The sequence below is a fragment of the Hemitrygon akajei genome, chromosome 15 (genome assembly GCF_048418815.1).
Source record: "Hemitrygon akajei chromosome 15, sHemAka1.3, whole genome shotgun sequence".
NCBI classification, from domain to species: domain Eukaryota; kingdom Metazoa; phylum Chordata; class Chondrichthyes; order Myliobatiformes; family Dasyatidae; genus Hemitrygon; species Hemitrygon akajei.
Genome location: NC_133138.1, coordinates 18,571,513 through 18,592,624, shown reverse-complemented (window position 1 = coordinate 18,592,624; position 21,112 = coordinate 18,571,513). Strand labels below are relative to the sequence as shown.

General features: G+C 40.2%; 1 long non-coding RNA gene across 1 annotated transcript in view; it reads right to left on the bottom strand.

Annotated features, from left to right (window-relative positions):
- Positions 1-21,112, bottom strand: part of LOC140739200 (uncharacterized) — a 55,472-nt gene that overhangs the window by 1,318 nt on the left and 33,042 nt on the right. The window contains exon 5 of the long non-coding RNA XR_012101577.1: positions 14,036-14,148. This is a non-coding gene — a long non-coding RNA (uncharacterized lncRNA). The remainder of the gene's footprint in view (positions 1-14,035; positions 14,149-21,112) is intronic.

Genomic DNA, 21,112 nt, shown 5'->3' with positions numbered 1-21,112 from the left:
TTACGTTCTATTTTGTATCAGATTGTACAATAGATTTCAAAGCACTTGATATTTCGTTCCCATGGAAACAGGATACAATCAGCAGGAGCATGTCCCTTAGACAGCACCTTCTTGTAAATGGTGCTTCTTATGGATTAAGGGTGCTGTGGTAATAAATTAAATATATTAAGCTGATCACTTGAATGACAACTGCTCGGTTTAAGCTCAGAACTCTTGAAGAAAAACTACTACAGCGATTTTTAAGCCTCTAACCAAAATATCAGCAAAAGCTTCAATAGTGTGGTGCAACAGTAGATATATTTAACTAACCCTCCTAACCCTCAATTGCAATATCAATGTCTCCAGCGTGGCCTTTGAGAAGCTCTCTCTTGTCTGTAACCTATATAATAAAAGATTTTTCAAGACATCAGAAATGAATCAGATCACAGGGGAATATGATCCCATTTTAATAGGTACATAGTTATTTTAAACAGGTGTCAGATGGACCCACAACATATTATTCCCCAGGAGTTATTAGGTCTCCCATTGGATCAGGCAATGCAATCAGAAACTCCCATATTGATTAAAATGAAGTTAGCGTAACACGGGTCTAATTCGACTAAAGTATCTGTTTAAACCGAATGCAAACTTTACTTGCTCAGAATTGATTTGATTTGAGGCCAAGTGGTAACTTGCCACCCCACTGGTGAAGGGATTTGGACAGAACATTTGTGATATATTCAGTCTTACCAATGTTTATTTTGCTATCATTTAGCAATGTTTAGCTGAGAAAATATCCTCACTTGAGTGAAGTAAACTTCTTCAGAATTTAAAGACTTTTTGCAGCTTCCGTTATCACTGCAGCCACTTCCCTTAAGACTCCAAGTTATAGTACACCAAGCCCAAAGAGACTTAAAATTAAAACAGAAAGCGATAGAAATACTCAGAGGATCAGGCCACATCTGTGGGAAGAGAAACTAAGCAAATGTTTTAGGTCAAAGATCCATCATCAGAAATGGGAAGGAGACAAAAGAATCTTGTTAAGCCAGAGGGTGCGTAAAGGAGGGGGTTGAATCTGAACTGATCAGAGTTGGAGTGGGGGGGACATGGGAATAAGCTGAAAACAAGGTAAATCAATCAATGAGTGAAAGGGAGAAGATAGAGAGAGAGAACGTTGGCAAAAGAACAGTGACAAAATAATGCAACAGACACAAAATGCTGGAGGAACTCACCAGGCCAGGCAAAATCTATGGAAAAATGTACAGTCGACATTTCAGGCCGAAACCCTTCAGCAGGACAGGAGGAAAAAAGCTGAGGAGTAGATTTAAAAGGTGGGAGAGAGGGGAGAGAGAAACACTAGTAGATAAGTAAAACCTGGAGGGAGAAGGATGAAGTAAAGAGCTGGGAAGTTGATTGGTGAAACAGACAGAAGGCCATGGAGGAAAGAAAAGGGGGGAGGAGCACCAGAGGGAGGCGATGGGCGGGCAAGGAGATAACGTGGGAGAGGAAAAAGCGGATGGGAAATGAAGAAGGGAGGGGTTTGGGGAGCATTACCGGAAATTTGAGAAATCGATGTTCATGCCATCAGGTTGGAGGCTACCCAAACAGAATAGAAGATGTTGTTCCTCCAACCTAAGTGTGGCCTTATCCCGACAGTGGAAGGACAATGGATGGACATATTGGAATGGGAATGGGAAGTGGAATTAAAATGGGTGGCCACTGGGAGATCCCACTTGTTCTGGCAGATGGAGCATAGATGCTCAGCGAAGTGGTTTCCCAATCTACGTCAGGTCTCACCAATGTACAGGAGGCCACACCAGGAGCACTGAACAAGGTAAATGACCCCAACAGACTAACAGCTGAAGTGTCGCCTCACCTGGAAGATCTGTTTAGCGCCCTAGATGGTAGTGAGGGAGGAGGGTAGGGGCAGGTGTAGCGGTTGTTCTGCCTGCAAGGATAGGTGTCAGGAGGGAGATCAGTGGGGAGAGACAAATGGACAAGGAAATCACATAGGGAGCGATCCCTGGAGAAAGTAGAAAGTGGAGGTGAGGGAGAGATATGCTTGGAGGTGGCAGAAGTTTTGGAGAATTACGTGCTGGACACAGAGTTGGTGGGGTGGTAGGTGAGGACAAGAGGAACCCTATCCCTGGAGGGTGGCAGAAGGATGGGGTTAGAGCAGACGTTCATGAAATGGAAGAGATGCGGTTGAGGGCAGCATTGATGGTGGACGAAGGGAAGTCCCTTTCTTTGAAAAAGGAGGACATTTTCTTTGTTCTAGAATGAAAAGCTTCAACCTGAGAGCAGATGCAGCAGAGACAAAGGAATTGAGAAAAGGGGATGGTGTTTTTACAAGCACAATAGTAGGGTGGGACAAGGTGTAGTCCAGGTAGCTGTGAGAGTCCATGGGTTTGTAATAGACATCAATAGTTAAGCTGTCTCCAGAGATAAAGACAGTGAGATTGAGAAAGGGAAGGGAGGTGTCGGAAATGGACCAGGTGAATTTGAGAGCAGGGTGAAAGTTGGAGGCACAGTGGATGAGGTCTACGAGTTCAGCATGGGTGCAGGAAGCAGCACCAATGCAGTTGTCAATGTAGCATAGGAAAAGTGTGGGATGGTCACCAGTGTAGGCCTGGAACATAGACTGTTCCACGTAGCTGACAAACAGGTAAGCATAGCTGGGATCCATGCAAGTGCCTGTGGCTACCCCTTTTGTTTGAAGGAAATGGGAGGAGGCAAAGGAGTGAGGACAAGTTTCACTAGAGGGAGGAGAATGGTGGTGGAGGAGAACTGGTTAGGTCTAGTGTCCAGAAAAAATTGGAGAGCCTTGAGGCCTTCCTGGTGGGGACAGCGGTGTATAGAGACTGGATATCCAAAGTAGAACCAAGATGTAGGGGGCCAGGGAACTTAAAATCCTTGAAAAGATCAAGAGTATGTGAGGTGTCACGGATGTAGGCAGGAAGGGACTGAAACGGGGGATAAAACAGAGTCGAGGTATGCCTATATGATTTGAGTAGGGCAGGAACAAGCTGAACAATGAGTCTACCAGTTTTTTCTCCTTGAAAAGATTGAAAATAATGTAGCATTTGCACAATGCAGAGTAGGAAGACATACCTAGCTAGTCAGGCCAGGCACGTTCTCCACTCCCAGAAACTAAAAAGAAATCAAAGGTCAAAGTACCTTTATTACCAAAGTAATAAAGATACTTATCAAAAAAACTATAAATAAAAAGGACCGACAAAAATCCAATGTGCAGAAGAGGACCAATTGTTTAAATAATTTTTTAAAATAGTGAACAGATAACACTGAGAATATGAGTTGTAGGGCCCTTAAAGTGAGTCTCTCGGTTTTTGAAGAAGGTCCATATAGAGCAGAGTGAAGTTATCCATGCTGGTTCAGGAGCCTGATGGTTGAAGGGTTATAACTATTCCTGAACCTGGTGGTGTGGCACCAAATGTTCCTGTACCTCCTGCCCGATGACAGTAGCTTGAAGAGTGCATGGCATGAATGATTGGAGACCTTGATAATGGGGGTCTTTGATGATGGATGTTGCTTTCTTGTGACAGCACTCCTTGTAAATGTGTTTAATGATGGGGAGGGCTTTGCTTATGATAGACTGGGCCATATCTATCACTTTTTGCAGACTTTTCCATTGATGAGCATTGAGTTTTCATAACGAGCCATGATGCAACAAGTTGAAAGTGATTAAAGGGAAAGAGAACCAACAGGGTTTTTGATGGCCTTTTCCAACTACTGGTATCACTTCCCTCAGCATAACCTTTCCCCTGTCCCTGCTCTTCCAGTAACTTGCCCTACCTGCGTGAATTCTGCTCATTCTTATAATAATACAAAGTGGAGGGGAAAACCTTGTATACATGTTTTCAGCAACCGATCCATGCAGAAACCCTGAAGTTAGTGGACATGGCCTCAGCACCTACCATAAGGCTCGCTGTAAACTGTTAAAGATATAGCAACAGTGGGCAACACCAAGATCATGTAGAATTGAACAGCAAGAAGAAATCAATAAACAATTAACCCACAAGTAATTGATCATTTCTTTAAATAATATAAGTGATGGCAACATACTTCCTCTTGCTTAATATATGTTCATCTCTGCAGCCTTAATAAAGGGCTTTGGCTGCAGTGTTGACCAGTATAATGACAAATCTGACATTACGCCAACAATGATAACCTCACACTTCACCAGCTGGCATCTTGTTTCTCACATATTTCACCTGTTTATGTCCTGAAAAAGTTAAGATGAGGGATTACAACCTGAAACATCAACAGTCCATTCTCCTCCACAGATACTACCTGAATCGACGTTCCTCCAGCATCTTGTTTGCTCCACCAGGTTCCAGCATCTACAGTCTCATGTATTCCATGCAGTAAAACAAGGATGCAACAGTTCAAGAAGGCAGCTCAGCACTACCTTTTCAAGAGCAATTCAGGATGGGCAATTAAATGATGGCTTACCCTGTAAAACTCAGTCCCCTTGAATGAATAATTTAAAAATATTGATTTTTTGACTGACCGTGTCAACTTACAGCCATCGCCAACATCCGATAGCCATTCTCAGTTTGTGTTAATTTTTACATTTTGATTTAGCCCTGTTAATCACAGATAAATATGTACGGCATAATCTCTATGAGTCTGAAGGCAGTGAAGCCATGAAATCTAATCCTGCTAAAATACAGAGATTTCAGAAAGTGCATCAATACAATTTTACATACCTGGAGTATGGTTTTATTCTGTTCCCACCAGATCAGCGACACCCTTAAGTCTTATTGGTAATACTGCACTGTCTAATGAAGCCATGAAACCATCAAGATTGCAGAAACACTTCTGTAAAAGCTACCCTGAAGAGCTGTTTATGATATCACTCGGTTGCAGAAAATGAAAGAAGCATTTGAAAATTTTCACGCTCAAGCCATTTGTCAAGAAAGCTGAAAATGACCTTGATTGTGGTCTCATTGCTTCTTATAACATTTCCAAAATGGATAGCAAAGTGTGGGAAGTCTCATACAATTGGTGAAAGATTAGTAATGCCTGCTGTATCAGAAATGCTCACCATTGTTCTCAAAATGGATACCCACATTTTAAAATCAATTCCTCTGAATAATAACTCTGTAGCTCATTTTATTGATGAAAAGAGTGAAGACATTAAGTATCGATTATGCACAGAGCTGCAAAAACAGAATTTAGGATGCAAATGGATGAGTCAATTGTGCAAGACAACAAGGCATTGCTAATGACATATCTACGGTTTATCAAAAATGGAAAAGTTTATGAAGAGATCCACTTTTGTAAAAAAGTTAAAAACAAATATCAATGGAGAATCAATCTACGGTGAGCTCAAAATGTATATTGAAAATAAAAGTATTCTGATTAGGAATATGATTTCCTGTGCAACAGATGGAGCACCATATATGACAGGTCGCCATGCTGATTTAGTGGCATTTATGATAAAAGAAATTCCAGATCTGTTTGTAATCCATTGTGTAATTCATTATCAACATCTCACAGCCAAAAACCTCACCCAGCAAATTTTCAAGTATAACTATTGTAATATCTGTTATCAATAAAATTAAAGCTTATCCATTAAATTGCAGAATATTTCACCAGTTTTGGCAAGAAGTGTGTTGTCTGTCTAAAGGCTACTGCTTAAAATGATTCCTTGATATTTTTGACACTATGGTTGAATTTTTGCTCAAAGACAAGAGCTTGGGAAACAAGATTGACCTTCTATGTAGAAATGTAGCATACCTAGCTGATCTGTATGACAAAATTAGCATTCTAAATACAAGACTTCTGGACAAGAATTTCAATATAATCCACGGAAAAAGTGCAGTGTCCACTTTTATTGGAAAATTGGAAATATATAAAAGCAAAATATTGGGAGAAGAATGTTCTCACAGTTTCCCTGCATGTAAAATATGGCACTCTCTTTCACAGATGGCAATTTGCAAGAGTACTACTTACACCTGCAGTCACTGAAGAAGGATTTTCAGAATTGATTCAAGGATTTGAACGGTCTGGAAATTCCTGACTGGGTAATCAACCCATTTCTTTGCAACATGGAAGAACAGGAAGAGAGCTTGCGAGAAGAAATTGTCAACATTCATAATGTTAAAGAAGCAAAAATGTTTTTCAAAAATGTCAGCTTTGCAGTGTGTGGCCATACTATCATACAAAGTTTCCTGGTCTTTGAAGAAGAGCCAAACTGTTCTTCATTGTATTTCCATCCTCCTACTTTGTTGAAAGAGACCTCAGTGCAGTGAACCACATACTCACAAAAAATAGAAACTGCTTGGACATTGTTACATGTAGGGACAAGACTTTTTGCTGTCACTACTTGAGCCAGATATTTCAACTCTTGCTAAAAACCATCAAACTCAAAGATTTCATTGATATCGAAGCGGCTGCAAAGCACAGAGGTACTGCGTTAGCTAGGTTTAAAGACAAATAAAAATTTAAAGTAGGATCATTTTTCTCATGTTAGCATATGGTAGACATGTTTTTACACTATGGGGGTGCCAGGAAATATATTCTGCCTAAGAGGGGCATTGGCAAGTATGAAGGTTCTTTAGTGGGGTGTTGGGATAAACAAGGTTGGGAAACACTGCTTCCGAACACTGACCCCTATGGAACAGCACTAGTCATTAGTCTCCATTCTGAGAAACAATCTTCAACCACTACCCTTCACTTTCAGCCTCTGAGCTAATTTTAATCCACCTGACTTGTTCCCCTTAGATTCAATGGAACTTATCCACTGGATGAGTATACCATGCAAGACTTTGTCAAAGGCTAAATAGACCACTTCCACTGCCCTACCCCCACCTACCTTTTTTGGTTACCCCTTCAAAAAACTTCAAAATGTTCATCCAGCAAGACTTTGCACGCAAAAAGGAAAGCCGACTCCTTCTAATCAGACTGCATCCAAATGCCAGTGGATCCTCTGCTTTAGAATTCCCTCCAGTAACTTTTGCACTACTGATGCCAGGCTGACTGGCCTGTAGTTGTCTGACATCCTTGAGTTTTGGTATGCCTGCAACACTGTTAGGGATGGAGTTCTAGGACTGTGACTCTGCAATATAGTTCCAAGTGAAGATGGTGTGTACTTTGGAGGGCAACTTCAAAATTCAAACTTCAAAATACCAGTGGTGGTATTCCCATGTCCAAGTCCTGCTAGCTAGTAGAATTCATGAGTCTAAAGTGACTTGGCAAGTTGCTACATTATCCACCTTTTTGGCTGTATCCTCAAAAACATCAGATCATGAAACACTCTGTGCCCTGGTCTACACATTTGTGGAGGATAGTCAATGTGATAAATGCATCTTTACATTACAATATTTGGAAAAACTTGCTTTGAGCTGGATGCACTTTCTACTGTTGAATAGGAGAAAATCTGCAGATGCTGGAAATCCAAGCAATACACACAAAATGCTGGAGGAACTCAGCAGGCCAGACAACATCTCTGGAAAAGAGTATAGTCGACGTTTCGGGCCAAGCCCCTTCAGCTTGCGCTTCCTACTGTGGCCAGTTTCTCTTCCAATAGATTTAACTGAAATCTGCTTCAAAATATTCTTGACCGAAGAATCATTACAGCATTTTGAGAGCATTCATAATACAGACTATGAAGATGTTATCTTGCACTAATACTTTACCATGGTACTCTTGGATCTTCTATTGAAAGGCTTCCATAACAGATCTTGCAATATCCTTGCCATGTTAAAAGCATGTCATAATGTAATTGTACTTTTTGTCAGTGTTTGACAAACAAAAGCCAGCTGGAGGTAATTTCTAAAAAGCCCACATAAATAGTCATTTTGTGTGCAATCACAATACATTGAACTATCTATTGTGATTGAACCATTCACATTAATCTTTAGTAAGGGCCTCTCCTGCTGATATTGCTGTAGACAAATTTGACAGATAAATTTAAAGTACTTCTGGCAAGAAGTATGTTGTTTCTAACCTTTTCTACTAAATGGATAACTAATCAAAATGCAGTAGAAACCCAAATTACTTTTCATACTTTGCATTACTTGGTGATGCAGAGGCCTTTACAGAGATATTTTCTTCATTGTTAGCCACTGGTAAAGTTCCTGAAGATTGGAAGGTGTTAATGTTCTGTTGATTAAAAAGGATAACAATAACAAGTCTGGGAACTACAGGCTAGTCAGCTTGATATCAGTAGTGGAGAAGTTACATGAGGGAATTCTAAAGAAGAGGATCTACCAGCATTTGGATACAGCCTGATTAGGAGGAGTTGGCTTTCCTTTTTGCATGGAAAGACTTCCTGGATGAACATTTTTGAGTTTTTTGAAGGGGTCGCAAAAAAGGTAGATGAGGGTAGGGTAATCGATGTTGTCTATTTGGCCTTCGACAAGGTCCTATGTAGTATACTTTTCTGGTGGATAGGTCCCATGGAATCTAGGGGGAGCAAGTCAGGTGAATTAAAATTAGCTTAGAGGCAGAAAGCGGAAGGTAGAGGTTGAAGATTGTTTTACGAAATGGAGACAGGTGACTAATGGTGGTCCATAGGGGTCAGACTTTGGACCTTTGTTATATGTTATTTATATAAATGATTTGGATGGAAATGAACAGGGCCTGATCAGTAAGTTTGCAGATGGCACAATATTAGGAGGTGTCATTGATACCGAAGAAGGTATCAAGTAGATTACTTGGGGATCTTGATCTGCTAGGGAAGTGGGTGAAGGAGTAGCAAATACAGTTAGGTGTGAAATTATGTATTTTAGTAAGTCAAGCTAGTGTAGGACTTATACTATGAATTGATGGATGCTGGGGGTGAAATAGAACAGATGGATACAGGAATACAAGTACATAGTTCATTGCAAGCGATGTCATAGGTAGACAGGGTGGTGAAAAGCAATTAGCAAGTAAACCTTCATTAGTCAGTGCACTGAGTAAAGGAGTCAGAACGTTATGTACAGTTGTATAAGTCTGCGGTTTTGTTCACCTTTTTATAGGAAAGACATAATTAAAGTGGAAAGAGTGCAAAAAAGATTTACAGCAATGTTGCCAAGGATTGAGGACCTGAGTTACATGGAGAGGTTAGTTAGGTTATGTCTTTATTCCTTAAAACCTAGGAGAATAAAGGGCAGCCTTACAGATATGTTTAAATTATTAGAGGTATAGAAAAGCTGAATGGTAACATTCTTTTCCCCAGGGTAGTGAAGACCAAAACCAGGGGACATAGGTTTAGGGTAGTGGTCCCCAACGTCTGGGCCGCGAAGCATGCAGGGTACAGCCGTAGCCAGAACGCACCCAGCACATCTTTAAGAAAAAAGCCGAAATAAACAAGCTAATTAATTAGGTGCCACCCGGCACATAAATGTCAGCCCAGATCAAAGGCGATTGCCGATTTTTGATCACCCTTTTATAGGAAAGGCATGATTAAAATGGAAAGAGCGCAGACAAGATTTACAGCAATGTTGCCAAGGGTGGAGGGCCTGAGGCAACCACCTCAGATCTGGGCCAATGTTTACGTGCCGGGCGGCACCTAATTAATTAGCTTGTTTATTTCGGCTTTTTTCTTAAAGATGTGCTGGGTGCATTCCGGCAACTGCATGCTTCGTGGCCTGGAGGTTGGGGACCACTGATTTAGGGGACAGGGGACAGATTTGAAATGGACCTAAGGGTCATCTTTGGTGAGTATATGGAATGAGTTGCCAGAAGGAATGGATCAGGTAAGTACCACAATATCGTTTGAAAAAGCACTTGGAGCACCACAGGCTGAGGGGAGCTCTGATAGAGGTTTACAAGATTATGAGAGGCATAGACAGAGTGGATATAGAGTATCTGTTTCCCAGGGTTGAAATGTCGAATACCAGACAGCATGCATTGAAGGTGAAAAAGGGTAGGTTCAAGGGGCATGTGGGGGTAAGTCTTTGCACAGAGAGTCGTGGATTCCTGGAATGTGCTGCCTGGATTGCTGGTAGAGGCAAATACATTAAAGGCTTTTAAGAGGGATATTTGGATAGAGACATGGATGTAAGGAAGATGGAGGGATATGGACATGGCGTAGTTAAGAGGGGTAAGTGTTTGTGTGCTTTTGATTTGCTTTTTAGCTGGCACAGTGCAATATTATGGGTCGAGTGGTCTATTCCTGTGCTGGACTGTCCTATGTTCTATGGGTAGATGGAGAAGCAAGACTGAGAGTGATATGGGCCAAACACAGGAAATTGGGATCTCTGGTGGGCACCATGGCTGGCATGGACTCTTTGGGACATGCTGTACTGGCCTATGACTCTTGACTTGGAGTTTGAACCATTCTTAAGCTAAAACAACCGAGATCAGGGAAATGTTTCAACAATGCAATCAGATATTTCAATTTAAATGTTCAGGTGAGCAAATGCAGAATCAGCTTCACATTAACTGCCACTGCAAACAAACCATCATTACAGCATCTAGGCTGCCTTTGAATTTCCACAGCTATGATCACAAAATGGTTTTACTTCTGCCATTTATTTTAGAAGTAACTGTGAAATGTACTGTGAGCTAGAACTAAGCAAAGACCCCATGTGAGAAGGCTATGGTGCAGTCAAATACACACCCAGTCTCCTCTTGGAATTCTACCCAAAATGAAAAGCAGTGAGATCTGATAGAGGTTTATAAAGTCGTGAGAGGCATAGATAGAGTAGACAAGACAATATCTTTTACCAAGGGTTAAAATGTCTAATACCAGAAGGCATGCTTTTAAGGTGAGAGAGGGTAACTTCAAAAGGAAATGTGAGGGGCAAGTTGTTTTTTACACAGATGAGTATCTGGAAAGTGCTGTCTGAGGTGAAGGTAGAAGCAGACACGTTAGAGGTGTTTAAGAGATGTTTAGATGGGCACATGAATGTGAGGAAAATGGAAGGATGTGGGAATTGTGTAGGCTGAAGAGATCAGTTCAGTTAGCCATTTGATTACTAATTTAACGGGTTCAGCACAACATCGTGGGCTGAAGGGCCTATTCCTGAGCTGTTCTGTTCTATGCTCTATGCATCATACAAGCAACAGACTTCAAAGAAAAGTGAGTTAACATATGAATTTTTAATCATACCAGTAAATGAGAAGTGTTGGATGTAATTTCAGTCAAAAATTAATTTCAGTTCCTTTAATCACTATAGCAACCTTTTTCCTTGTGTTGTAGAACTAACTAAAGGATGTGAGCACAGCATGTCATGCTCTGCTGCCCCCCACCAACACATTTAAAAGTAAATCTCAGAAAATGCTTCTGTTAAAAGGGGCATTTTGATCACCAAATAAAATGGGTCACAGTTGCAGTTATGATCACTGAAGCACATAACAATATACTGTTCATAATTAAAAGCTCAGCCCTTTATTTAACCTTATTTTAAAAATGTTCACAGTTCTAGCTATCTGTAAATGTGCAAAATGGATTTCATTACATGCAGGGAGATGGTCTTAAGGAATTGTTTTAATATGTATTATAATATAAAGTTGTTCTGTATTCTATAACATATTAATTGACAGACCTATATCTTCATTTCTGATCATTCATTTTAGTGTATACCTCATCACTCATGAGAATAACATGCTATTAACCCTTTTCTGTCTTCAGTTGTCAGTATGGAGGAAATATCAACTATCTGAAGTCGATGGAGTTACATTTTTTCCAAACCATAACCTTTCATTGATATAACTTGTGGCATACAGAGATCACCTTTCTCCTATAACATACCTCACATTCCAAATGGCTGCAGGAATTGAAGTTGATAACTTCACAACTCTATTTTTAAAGGGTAAAGAATATCTAAAACCACATTATAGGAGAACAGGCATGTTGACCGTAGAAAAATACAGCACATGGACAAGCCTTTTGGCCCACCATATCTGCACTGACCATGATGCCAAATTAAAGTAATCCCACATGCCTGCATATAGTCTGTATCCTTTTGTTTCCTGCCTGGTCACATGTCTGTTTAAATGCCTCTGAAATACTTCTTCCATATCTGTGATGGCATTGGGTTTGCTGATCATGAAATTCTAAGCTCAAACGAAGACCCTTCCAGCTAACAAAGTGGTTTAAAATACAGTCCATTTATTTTCAATGGCACACATTTAAATCTAAACAACATTCCTAAAACTCACTTAAAACTCACAGGGGATTCCTAGCTTATACATTACCAAATTACAGACCATTTCAAAAAAACAAAGGATTTCTAAAACAAAGGTACAATTCCCATAAACAAAAAAAGAGAAACCAACAATACAGACAAAGGAATTGTCTATTGCAGCAATCGAAGCCAGGAGAATGGATTCTAGTTCACCTTGTCTTCCATGCTTCATGATGTTTTACCCCATTTCTAATCAGACTGAACTGCTCTCTATATTTATACTCTTTCTTTGCCGCTTGGGTGACTTCACAAGTATATGTTATTTCCTCAGATACCCTTTTTTACTCAAAAGCTCTAAAAGTTTTTTGGAGACACAGACCTGAAAACCCTCCATTCATACTATGAAGCTAACATCCTTGAGTACATAAAACTTCCAACATTAATAGATCAGTTATTTGATATGCAAAATCATTGTATCCATCTGATTTGCAAGCTTCTTTGAACTAACCAACTTAGTCAGCTTTTGTGTTTTGAAACAAGCCAAATTAAATAATCCCTTGTTTTATACTGTACCTCTTTAGCACCAAGACAGGATTCTATGTGCCGGCAAATCTATACTATAAACAGAGCTTGTTTGCAAAACTGGTCTATGGACAATACTTTGTTTTAACGTCAATTTGATTACTGCTTGCCATTTACATTTTAAGAACCAAAGCTAAACAATTTAGTTGAAAGCTGCTGTGTTTTTAAAAAACAAGCTTGACTAAACATGAGGCCCCCGCGCCAGGAAGTGAGTATTCATTACACTACACCTTTCCTGGTAGTTCATTCTAGGCACCTACCACTCATGAATCTCCATTAAATTTTCTCCTTGACTTTAAACCTATGCTCTCTAATATTTCCACCCTGGGAAAAAGACTCTGACTATCTACCCTATCTGTGTCTCTCATAATTTTCTATACATCTATCAAGTTGCCCCTCAGCATCCAACACACTGGAGAATCTAGTTGCCTAACCTCTTCTTATAGCTGGTACATCCAGTCCAGGCAACATCCTGGTGAACCTCTTCTGCATCCTCTCCAAAGTCTCCACATCCTTCCTATAGAGATATCTGTACTTATATTCTTCATAACATCCATGTACATGAAAGTCATTCGTGTTAAATCATCATATTAAATGTAAATATCATGATAAAGATATAACTTTGTTTCTTTTACTGTTTATATCATTGGTTGAATGAATGGATGAGGAATCCTATGAGGATTACAGTCACTGCTAAACAATGATGTTTTGCCATACCAGCTATTTTCCATTATCAGCCTTTTGCACAGATATTGATTTTTAAACCTTGCATACCTTTTACTAAAAAAAGAGCATTTAGCAAAATAAAAGGGGAAATCAGTAACAAAAACAAATTGCAATGGTCAGACTCAATATACTGTTGACAGGTCTGGTTATAAGTATTAAATCTTTCCTTTACTGCCTATCTTTTTTTTCTTCTAAATATCTTCTATTATAATTCAGCCATGAATGGGATATATTTCCAAGTGATAAAATTCTGATATCACATAAATCTTTCATTCGGCCAGTTTATTCTGAATCCATTCCACTGCACAAACTGCCACTCACATTGGCTGACTGCCAGCACTATGTTGATGAGATAAGAAGGGACGGCCAAGGTGACCTGCCATACCCCAGAGACAACTGGCAGCTGGGCCTCAGGCCCTGAATCCTGAAGCCCTGGTTTAAAATGCTATGATGGTCAGTTTGACAGTTCACTGCTGTCTAAAATGGTTTAACCTTTGTATAAATGAGTCTAATAATCAGAGGCTTTTAAAATTAATTGCACAAGATAATTAAAAATAAAAACATAGTAAATGCAATCAACACATATTGAGATCCTATAAAATAGTTAAAAGCTTTCAGATCGATTAAACAGAAATTATGAAAAAAAACTAAAAACCATTTACCTTTTTACTCAAGGTTGGAGAACCTATTCAAATTGTACCAGTCATCCTATACATCAGTGGTGTAAAGCTGAGAGGACAGATGCTAACTGCTGTTCGCCAGCTTAGTAGCAAACCTGGTAATGGAATAGAGGGTAATACATGTTATTATCTGTCTCCAGCTGGTCTCTAACTACCACCAGTCAACTAATTCAGTCCAATGATTCTGCTCCAGGAGATCTGAGATGACGCCTTTTTTTCAGAAAACCATAACCCCCGCCAACTACTATCAAGAAAGTCCTCAGCCGCATCTGTTCTATATCCTTCTCATCCTCCCCCACCCCACCTCCAGCTGTAACAGGGGTAGAGTTCACCTTGTCCTCACCTATTACCCAATGACATTATGCATCCAATATATCATTCTCCACCATCTCCAGTGGGATCCCAGCACCAGGCAAACCTTTATCTCCCCTCACTTTCTGCTTTCAGCAGCATTCGCTCCCTCCTTGACTCCCTCGTCCACTCACTCCTCCCCACAAAATTTCCCATGCAAATACACTGAGTGTCACACCTGCCCCTACGCTACCTCCCTCACCACCATTCAGGGCCCTAAACAGTCTTTCAAGGTGACATTTCTTTCATCTGATGCCCCTATCTGGCCTCCTCCACAGTGGTGATACCTGTGGGATGGCTTAGTCAAGCACCTCTGCTCCATCCACTGTGGCAGCCAGGATCTCCCAGTGGCTAGCCATTTTGATTCCAATTCTCATTTTTACACTCATTTTCTACTGCCAGGTTGAAGCGATGCAGAATAGAGGGACGGCACCTCACATTTGCCTTTGTAGTCTCCAACCTGATGGCATGAATATTGATTTCTCCAGCATCCAATAACCACTCCTCTCGGTTCCCTCTTTGTGTTGTTTTATTCCCGAGCTAAATCACTCCTTCAATCTTCCTATCATTCTCACATTCCTCTTTCCAGTTTCTCTCTTCACCTCCTTCCCTTTATTCCGTGGTCCACTGTTCTTTCCTACCTGATACCACTTTCTTCACTTCCACCTATTGTCTTCAGCACTTAACATTGTTCCCACTTGCTTCACATTCACCTGCCTATCATCACTGGTGTGCATTTAATATTTCAATAATGCCTGAGTAATATTGTAAATAGATTGTTTCAGTAAGCATTCTTGTTTGCTTAAATAATTAATTGTAGGTTATAAGTAGAAATACACGAATTGCATACATCATCAGGCTACCAGGTGATATGCGCATGCTTTGTCTAAAGTAAACCCAAAGTTAGACCTGCATTTTCCGACTCCCGTGTCTTCCTTTGTATTAATTTAATGTTTTGAAGTTACAAAACATGACATTGCTAACGAGGTATATTTAAAATGAATCCAAGATGGCTACTGGCATGTTAAGGTACAGCGAGTCGTTCAAACTTTTAAAAAACGCAGTAAGAGCAACAGCACGTGAAAACACCGAGCTCAGCAAGTGCAGAGGTGGTCAAGTTTTTTTCAAAAAACGTAGCGATTCACGTGTTCTTCAGAAGGGAAGACATGATTGACTTTTTTAGAAAGTTAAAAAAATGGAAGAATTCACGAGTTTTTAAAGAGGAGTACTGGGTGATAAATAATCATTTTAAAAAGCAGGAATGGCTGGCCATATCAGAAAGGTTTATGCTTTTAGTTACAGAGTTGGTAATTGGCTCATGTATAGTGAGCTATTGGAACAGTATTTTGAAGCAAATGAAATAGCCAATGAGAAGTGAAGGCCAATTTTGCTGAGTGCACTGGATTTAAAGACACACAGTTTTCTTCAAAGCTTAACTGTTCCAGCGAAACCATCTGAAATGACTTTTGCTAGTCTTGTGAAGGTGATGCTACTGAAGCCATTGTTGATTGCAGAGCATTTTAGGTTTCATAAGTGGAATCAACAGGAAGGGGAGTCCATTTCAGCATACGTGGCTAAATTGAAGAAACTGTCTGAGCATTGTCAGTCCTGTAATGGTCTTAATGATGCACTGAGAGGTTGATTAGTTTGTGGAATCTTATAAGAAATATTCAAAAACAGCTCCTAACTGAAGCACAACTCGCATTTAAAAGAGCAGTTGAAATTGCTGTTTCAATAGAAACCCCAGAGACGCAATTGAGTTGCAGTCAGGAATGAAAGCGAGTGTGAACAAAATTGCAATGTCTAAACAGATTCCAGCCTGGCTGAACAAACTGCTACCATTGCAGCAGAGGCTCACACACAGCAGACCAATACAGGTTTAAAGGCAAAGCTTGCAGAAAATGCAACAAAGTAGGACACATACAAAGAGCATCTCGGGCAGACAAAAATACACGGACTGCACAGGGAAGAGAAAATGATGTTTACTTAGTTGCAATTTCAAACAGAGCACCTACCTGAATACTGTTGATGAAAACATCTGATAATGAAGAGACTGGCACAGGACTGTGTGGCCTGAAATTTTGCAATGTGAAAACTAGCAATAGACAAGCACTGTGCCAGAGGTGAATGTCAAATTAATAAAATGGAATAGACAATGGTTCAGCTGTTTCAGTCATCCACAAAATGAGTTTAAATGGCATTTCAAAGATACTAAACTGAAGACTGCAGATATCTAATTAAGAAACTTAAACTGGAGAAAAGATCATTCTTATGAGAATGACACTTGTAACAGTGAAATACAGCAACCAACATGCCATATTGAGCTTATGTGTGGTAAAAACAGGCAGACCAGTGTTGTAGAGATAAGACTGGCTGAGACAACTACAACTTGATTGGAGATCCATCCATCAGTTGCATGCCACATCCCCTACAATAAAGTCAACTGAAAGTGAATGAATGAAGGTACTGGATATTGCCACAACTATCTACATGTTATATACCATAAGGTGTTGCCTATCAGAGGGCAAACAGTTGTTGGTGCTAACCTCTGTGCCTCTGGTTGGAAAACATAATTGGACCAAGGAAGCTCATGCTGCTCAATGGAAACATGAAGTGACAAAAGCACTGGTCTGACTACAATTGTTTGTATAGGCAACATATCTGAGAAAGCTTATGATACAGTATGTTAATCTGGCAGTTTCTTATGAAATGTTGCTTGGTTTTAAGCTAGAAAGGAGTTCAGGTAACTTCAGGAACGTTGCAAGCATTCAGCTTTTGTAAGTATAATGAACCAGAACCTACTTGGCCTGCATTAAAGTTATTGAATGAACTTCAAGTGGGAGCCAAAAAGCTGCTTGTAAAAGTAGATGTAAAGACGGAAGGCCAGCTGGATGAATGGAAAGCCAAAAAGAGTCAATGCGGATTTGTCAGATGATGTTGTAGATGAGAAAGCCAAGAGGAGAGATCAGATCATAAAGAGAGCATCAGAAGCATTAATAAGAGAATTCTCCAGTGCACCAAATGCATCTGCCCAAGATCGCGATGCACAAACTAGAAGAAGAAGAAAGGTGGCAACCACTGCCAGAACCACCACCTGCAGTCTCAGAGTCAACTCCTAAATTACCATGGAGGAGGCAACAGAACCTAAGATTGTTTCAGAGCCACACATCTCACCTGCCAAGGAGAGTGATTCCCCTTGTCAGGAAATACGTTATTCCATAAGAGTAAGAAATCCTCTATAGTGATTAAATCTTCAGGCCTGAATGGAAAAAATAAAATTTACTATGCTGCGAATGTCTGTATATAGTAGTTGCATTATGTAGTAAACTGTGTATATAGTTGAGATGCATTCTCTGATGAGTTAGAGTTTGTAGCTAAGCAGGGAGGAGTACTGTGTATTTAATATTTTAATAATATTTGAGTAATATTATAAATATATTGTTTGACTACACATTCTTGTTTCTTTAAATAATTCATTACAGGTTATATGCATAAATACATGTATTACATATGTCATCACGCTACCACATGATACACGTGCACCTCACTTAAAGTAAACCCGAATTTAGACCTGCATTTTTGGACTCCCATGTCTTCCTTTGAATTAATTACAAAACATAACAATCCTCCTTTCTTCTGGATTCACATGCCAGCTCTTGCTTCACCTCCCCCAATTTTTTTCACACTGTCTCCCTCTTTCTTTGTAGTCATCCTGAAGGGTCGCAATTGAAAATATCAACTGCAAGCAAAAATAAATCTGCAGATGCTGGAAATCCAAGCAACACACACAAAACACTGGAGGAACTCAGCAGGCCTGGCAGCATCTATGGAAAACAAGAAAAAAATGCTTCAGGCCAAGACCCTTCATCAGGACTGGAGAAAAAAGGATGAGGAGTCAGAGTTAGATGGTGGGGAAGGGAAGGGAAGGAAGAAACACAAGGTGATAGGTGAAACTGGGAGGGGGAGGGGTGAAGTAAAGAATTGAGAAGTTGATTAGTGAAAGAGAGACATGGCTGGAGAAGGGAGAAACTGATAGGAGAGGACAGAGGGCCATGGAAGAAAGAAAATGCAGAGGAACACCAGAGGGAGGTGATGGCAGGTGAGGCGATAAGGTGAGAGACGGAAAAGGGAATGTGGAATGGTAAAGGAGAAGGGGTGGCATTACTGCAAACTCAAAAAATCGGTGTTCATACCATTAGGTTGGAGGCTACCCCAAATGGAACATCAGGTGTTTCCCCTCCAACCTGAGTGTGGCCTCATCACGGTAGTAGAGAAGACCATGGACTAACATGTTGGAATGGGAATGGGAAGTGGAATTAAAATGGGAGGCCACTGGGAGATCCCACTTTTTCTGGTGGACGGAGCATACGTGCCTGCCAAAGTGGCCAGAGGCATGGCTGGCCCCTGCCGGTTCACTCTCCTGTCAGTGCTGCTCTTTATTGTTCACTCCCTGGAAGACAAGCTGAATCGCGTTTGTCTGCAGTTGCACAGATGAGGAACTGCTACAAGCTTGTTCTTACAGAAACATGGCTCCAGGACAACAACCCATGCACCATCAATCTTCTGGCTATACCACTCAGGGACTTCTGCTAATATTATTTTGTGACTGTATGTGCTTTTGTAACTATATGTGTTGCGTGTGTGACTGTACTCTGATTTGCACCTCGGCCCTAGAGGAATGCTGTTTGATGTATGGTTGAACAACAATTAAATTTGAACTTGAACTTCAACTTGCTTAATATCAGTAAAGTATGAGCATACAACAGCAAATTGAAGACTGGATTGGGAGTCAAATTTTCCAGGCTCTGGTCAACAGCATGACCAGACTCTGGTGCTAGACACTTTTGGCCAATCTAACCAAAGTCTGAAAAATACTGAGTAGAGCACATCAAAGCCAAAGTAAATTTATTATCAAAGTACACCTATGTCACCATATACAACCCTGACATTTATTTTCTTTCGGGCATACCAAATAAATCTATAATAGAATAATAACCATAACAGAATCAATGAACGACTACACCAACCTGGGTGGTCTACCAGTGTGCAAATACAAAAAGAAAGAAATGACAATAATAACTAAATAAGCAATAAAATTTGAGAACATATGATGAAGAATATTGAAAGTGCATCTATGAGTTTGGAAACATTTCAATGATGGGGCAGTGAAGTTGAATGAAGTTATCCCCTTTGGTTTCTGAATAATTGTAATAATTGTTCTTGAACCTGGTGATGTGAGTCCTGAGGCTCCTGTACCTTCTTCCTGATGGCAGCAGTGAGAAGAGAGCATGGCCTGGGTGGTGGGCTCCCTGATGATGGTTGCTACATTACTGTGACAATGTTTCATGTAGATGTGATCTTTCATTGATCCTTGATGAGGACTGGCTCATGGACCTCTGATTACCTTCTCCTGAAGTCAATAATCAGCTCCTTGATCATGCTGAATTTGAGTAAGAGGTTGTTGTTGTGGCATCACTCAGCCAGATTTTCAATCAAGGGACTAAACCACAGCTTTATGGTCCACCTATGCTGATGGAGATCGTGAAGGAAATGTTGTTGCCAGTCCAAACTGACTGGGGTCTACAAGCGAAGGAATTGAGGATCCAATTGCACAAGGAAGTATTGAGGCCAAGCTCTTGGAGCTTATTCCTTAGTTTTGAGGGGATGATGTATTGAATGCTGAGCAGTAATCAATAAAGAGCATCCTGATGTACACATCACCAATCTGGTAAGAGCTGCTGATATAAGAGAAATACTAACCTTTTTGACAGTACCTCCCACAATGCCAGGAAATCCCAAATTACTTTTCATTTAATCAATGATATATTTTTTGATATGTGAAATGAATTCTGAGACTATTGTCAAAACACCAAGTAAACTTGTTATGTTGGGGTTTGAGTGTGATGGTGGTGAAATCAATTAAAACAGCTCCTGAACTCTGAAAGAGCTGGCAAAAGCTTGTCAAAGTATAGATTGAGACCAAGCATTAATGCAATGAGCTACTTGCTAAACAATTTTTACGGAGAGGTGGCGTGTGGAATGCACAGCCAGCAACAGCGGTAGAGGCGGATACAATAGGGTGTTTTAAGAGACTCTTGGATACATGCAGCTTAGAAAAACAGAGGGCTATGCGGTAGGGTAATTCTAGGCAGTTTCTAGAATAGGTTACATGGTCCGCACAACACTGTGGGCCAAAAGGCCTGTAATGTGCGGTAGAATTCTATGATAATGCAAGGGGATGGTTTTTCAGTACTGTGGCTGCTGTCATGCTTTCCAGTGAATAGGATAAATGGCTGATCTCTACGTATTTCTTGTGCCAAAGTTAAAATAATGTGAAAGAATTTAATACATTTTCTGCTGTGGAATATAAAGGAAAAAAGTGCCTCCGTTGATCTTTATAATCACTCACAATATTTGAAACCAGTGGCTGCACTGAGTACAATGGTCTGAGATCTACCCAGACTAGTCATAATCTGTATCTACTCATAATTGCTGGTGACTCCTCTAATACTAATGTATTTTATCTCAAAGAGTTCTAGTGTAATAACTAGGAATTGCCTGAAATGCTCATGAATTGACTGATTTTCCTTGGTTATGTCGCAAAAGGCTGAAAATTGCTGCAACCCTTGAAGGAAAAATGAATCACAACACTAATCAGACCGCTATTACCATTTGTGGCTGAACCACTAACACCATTTCAGGGATTTC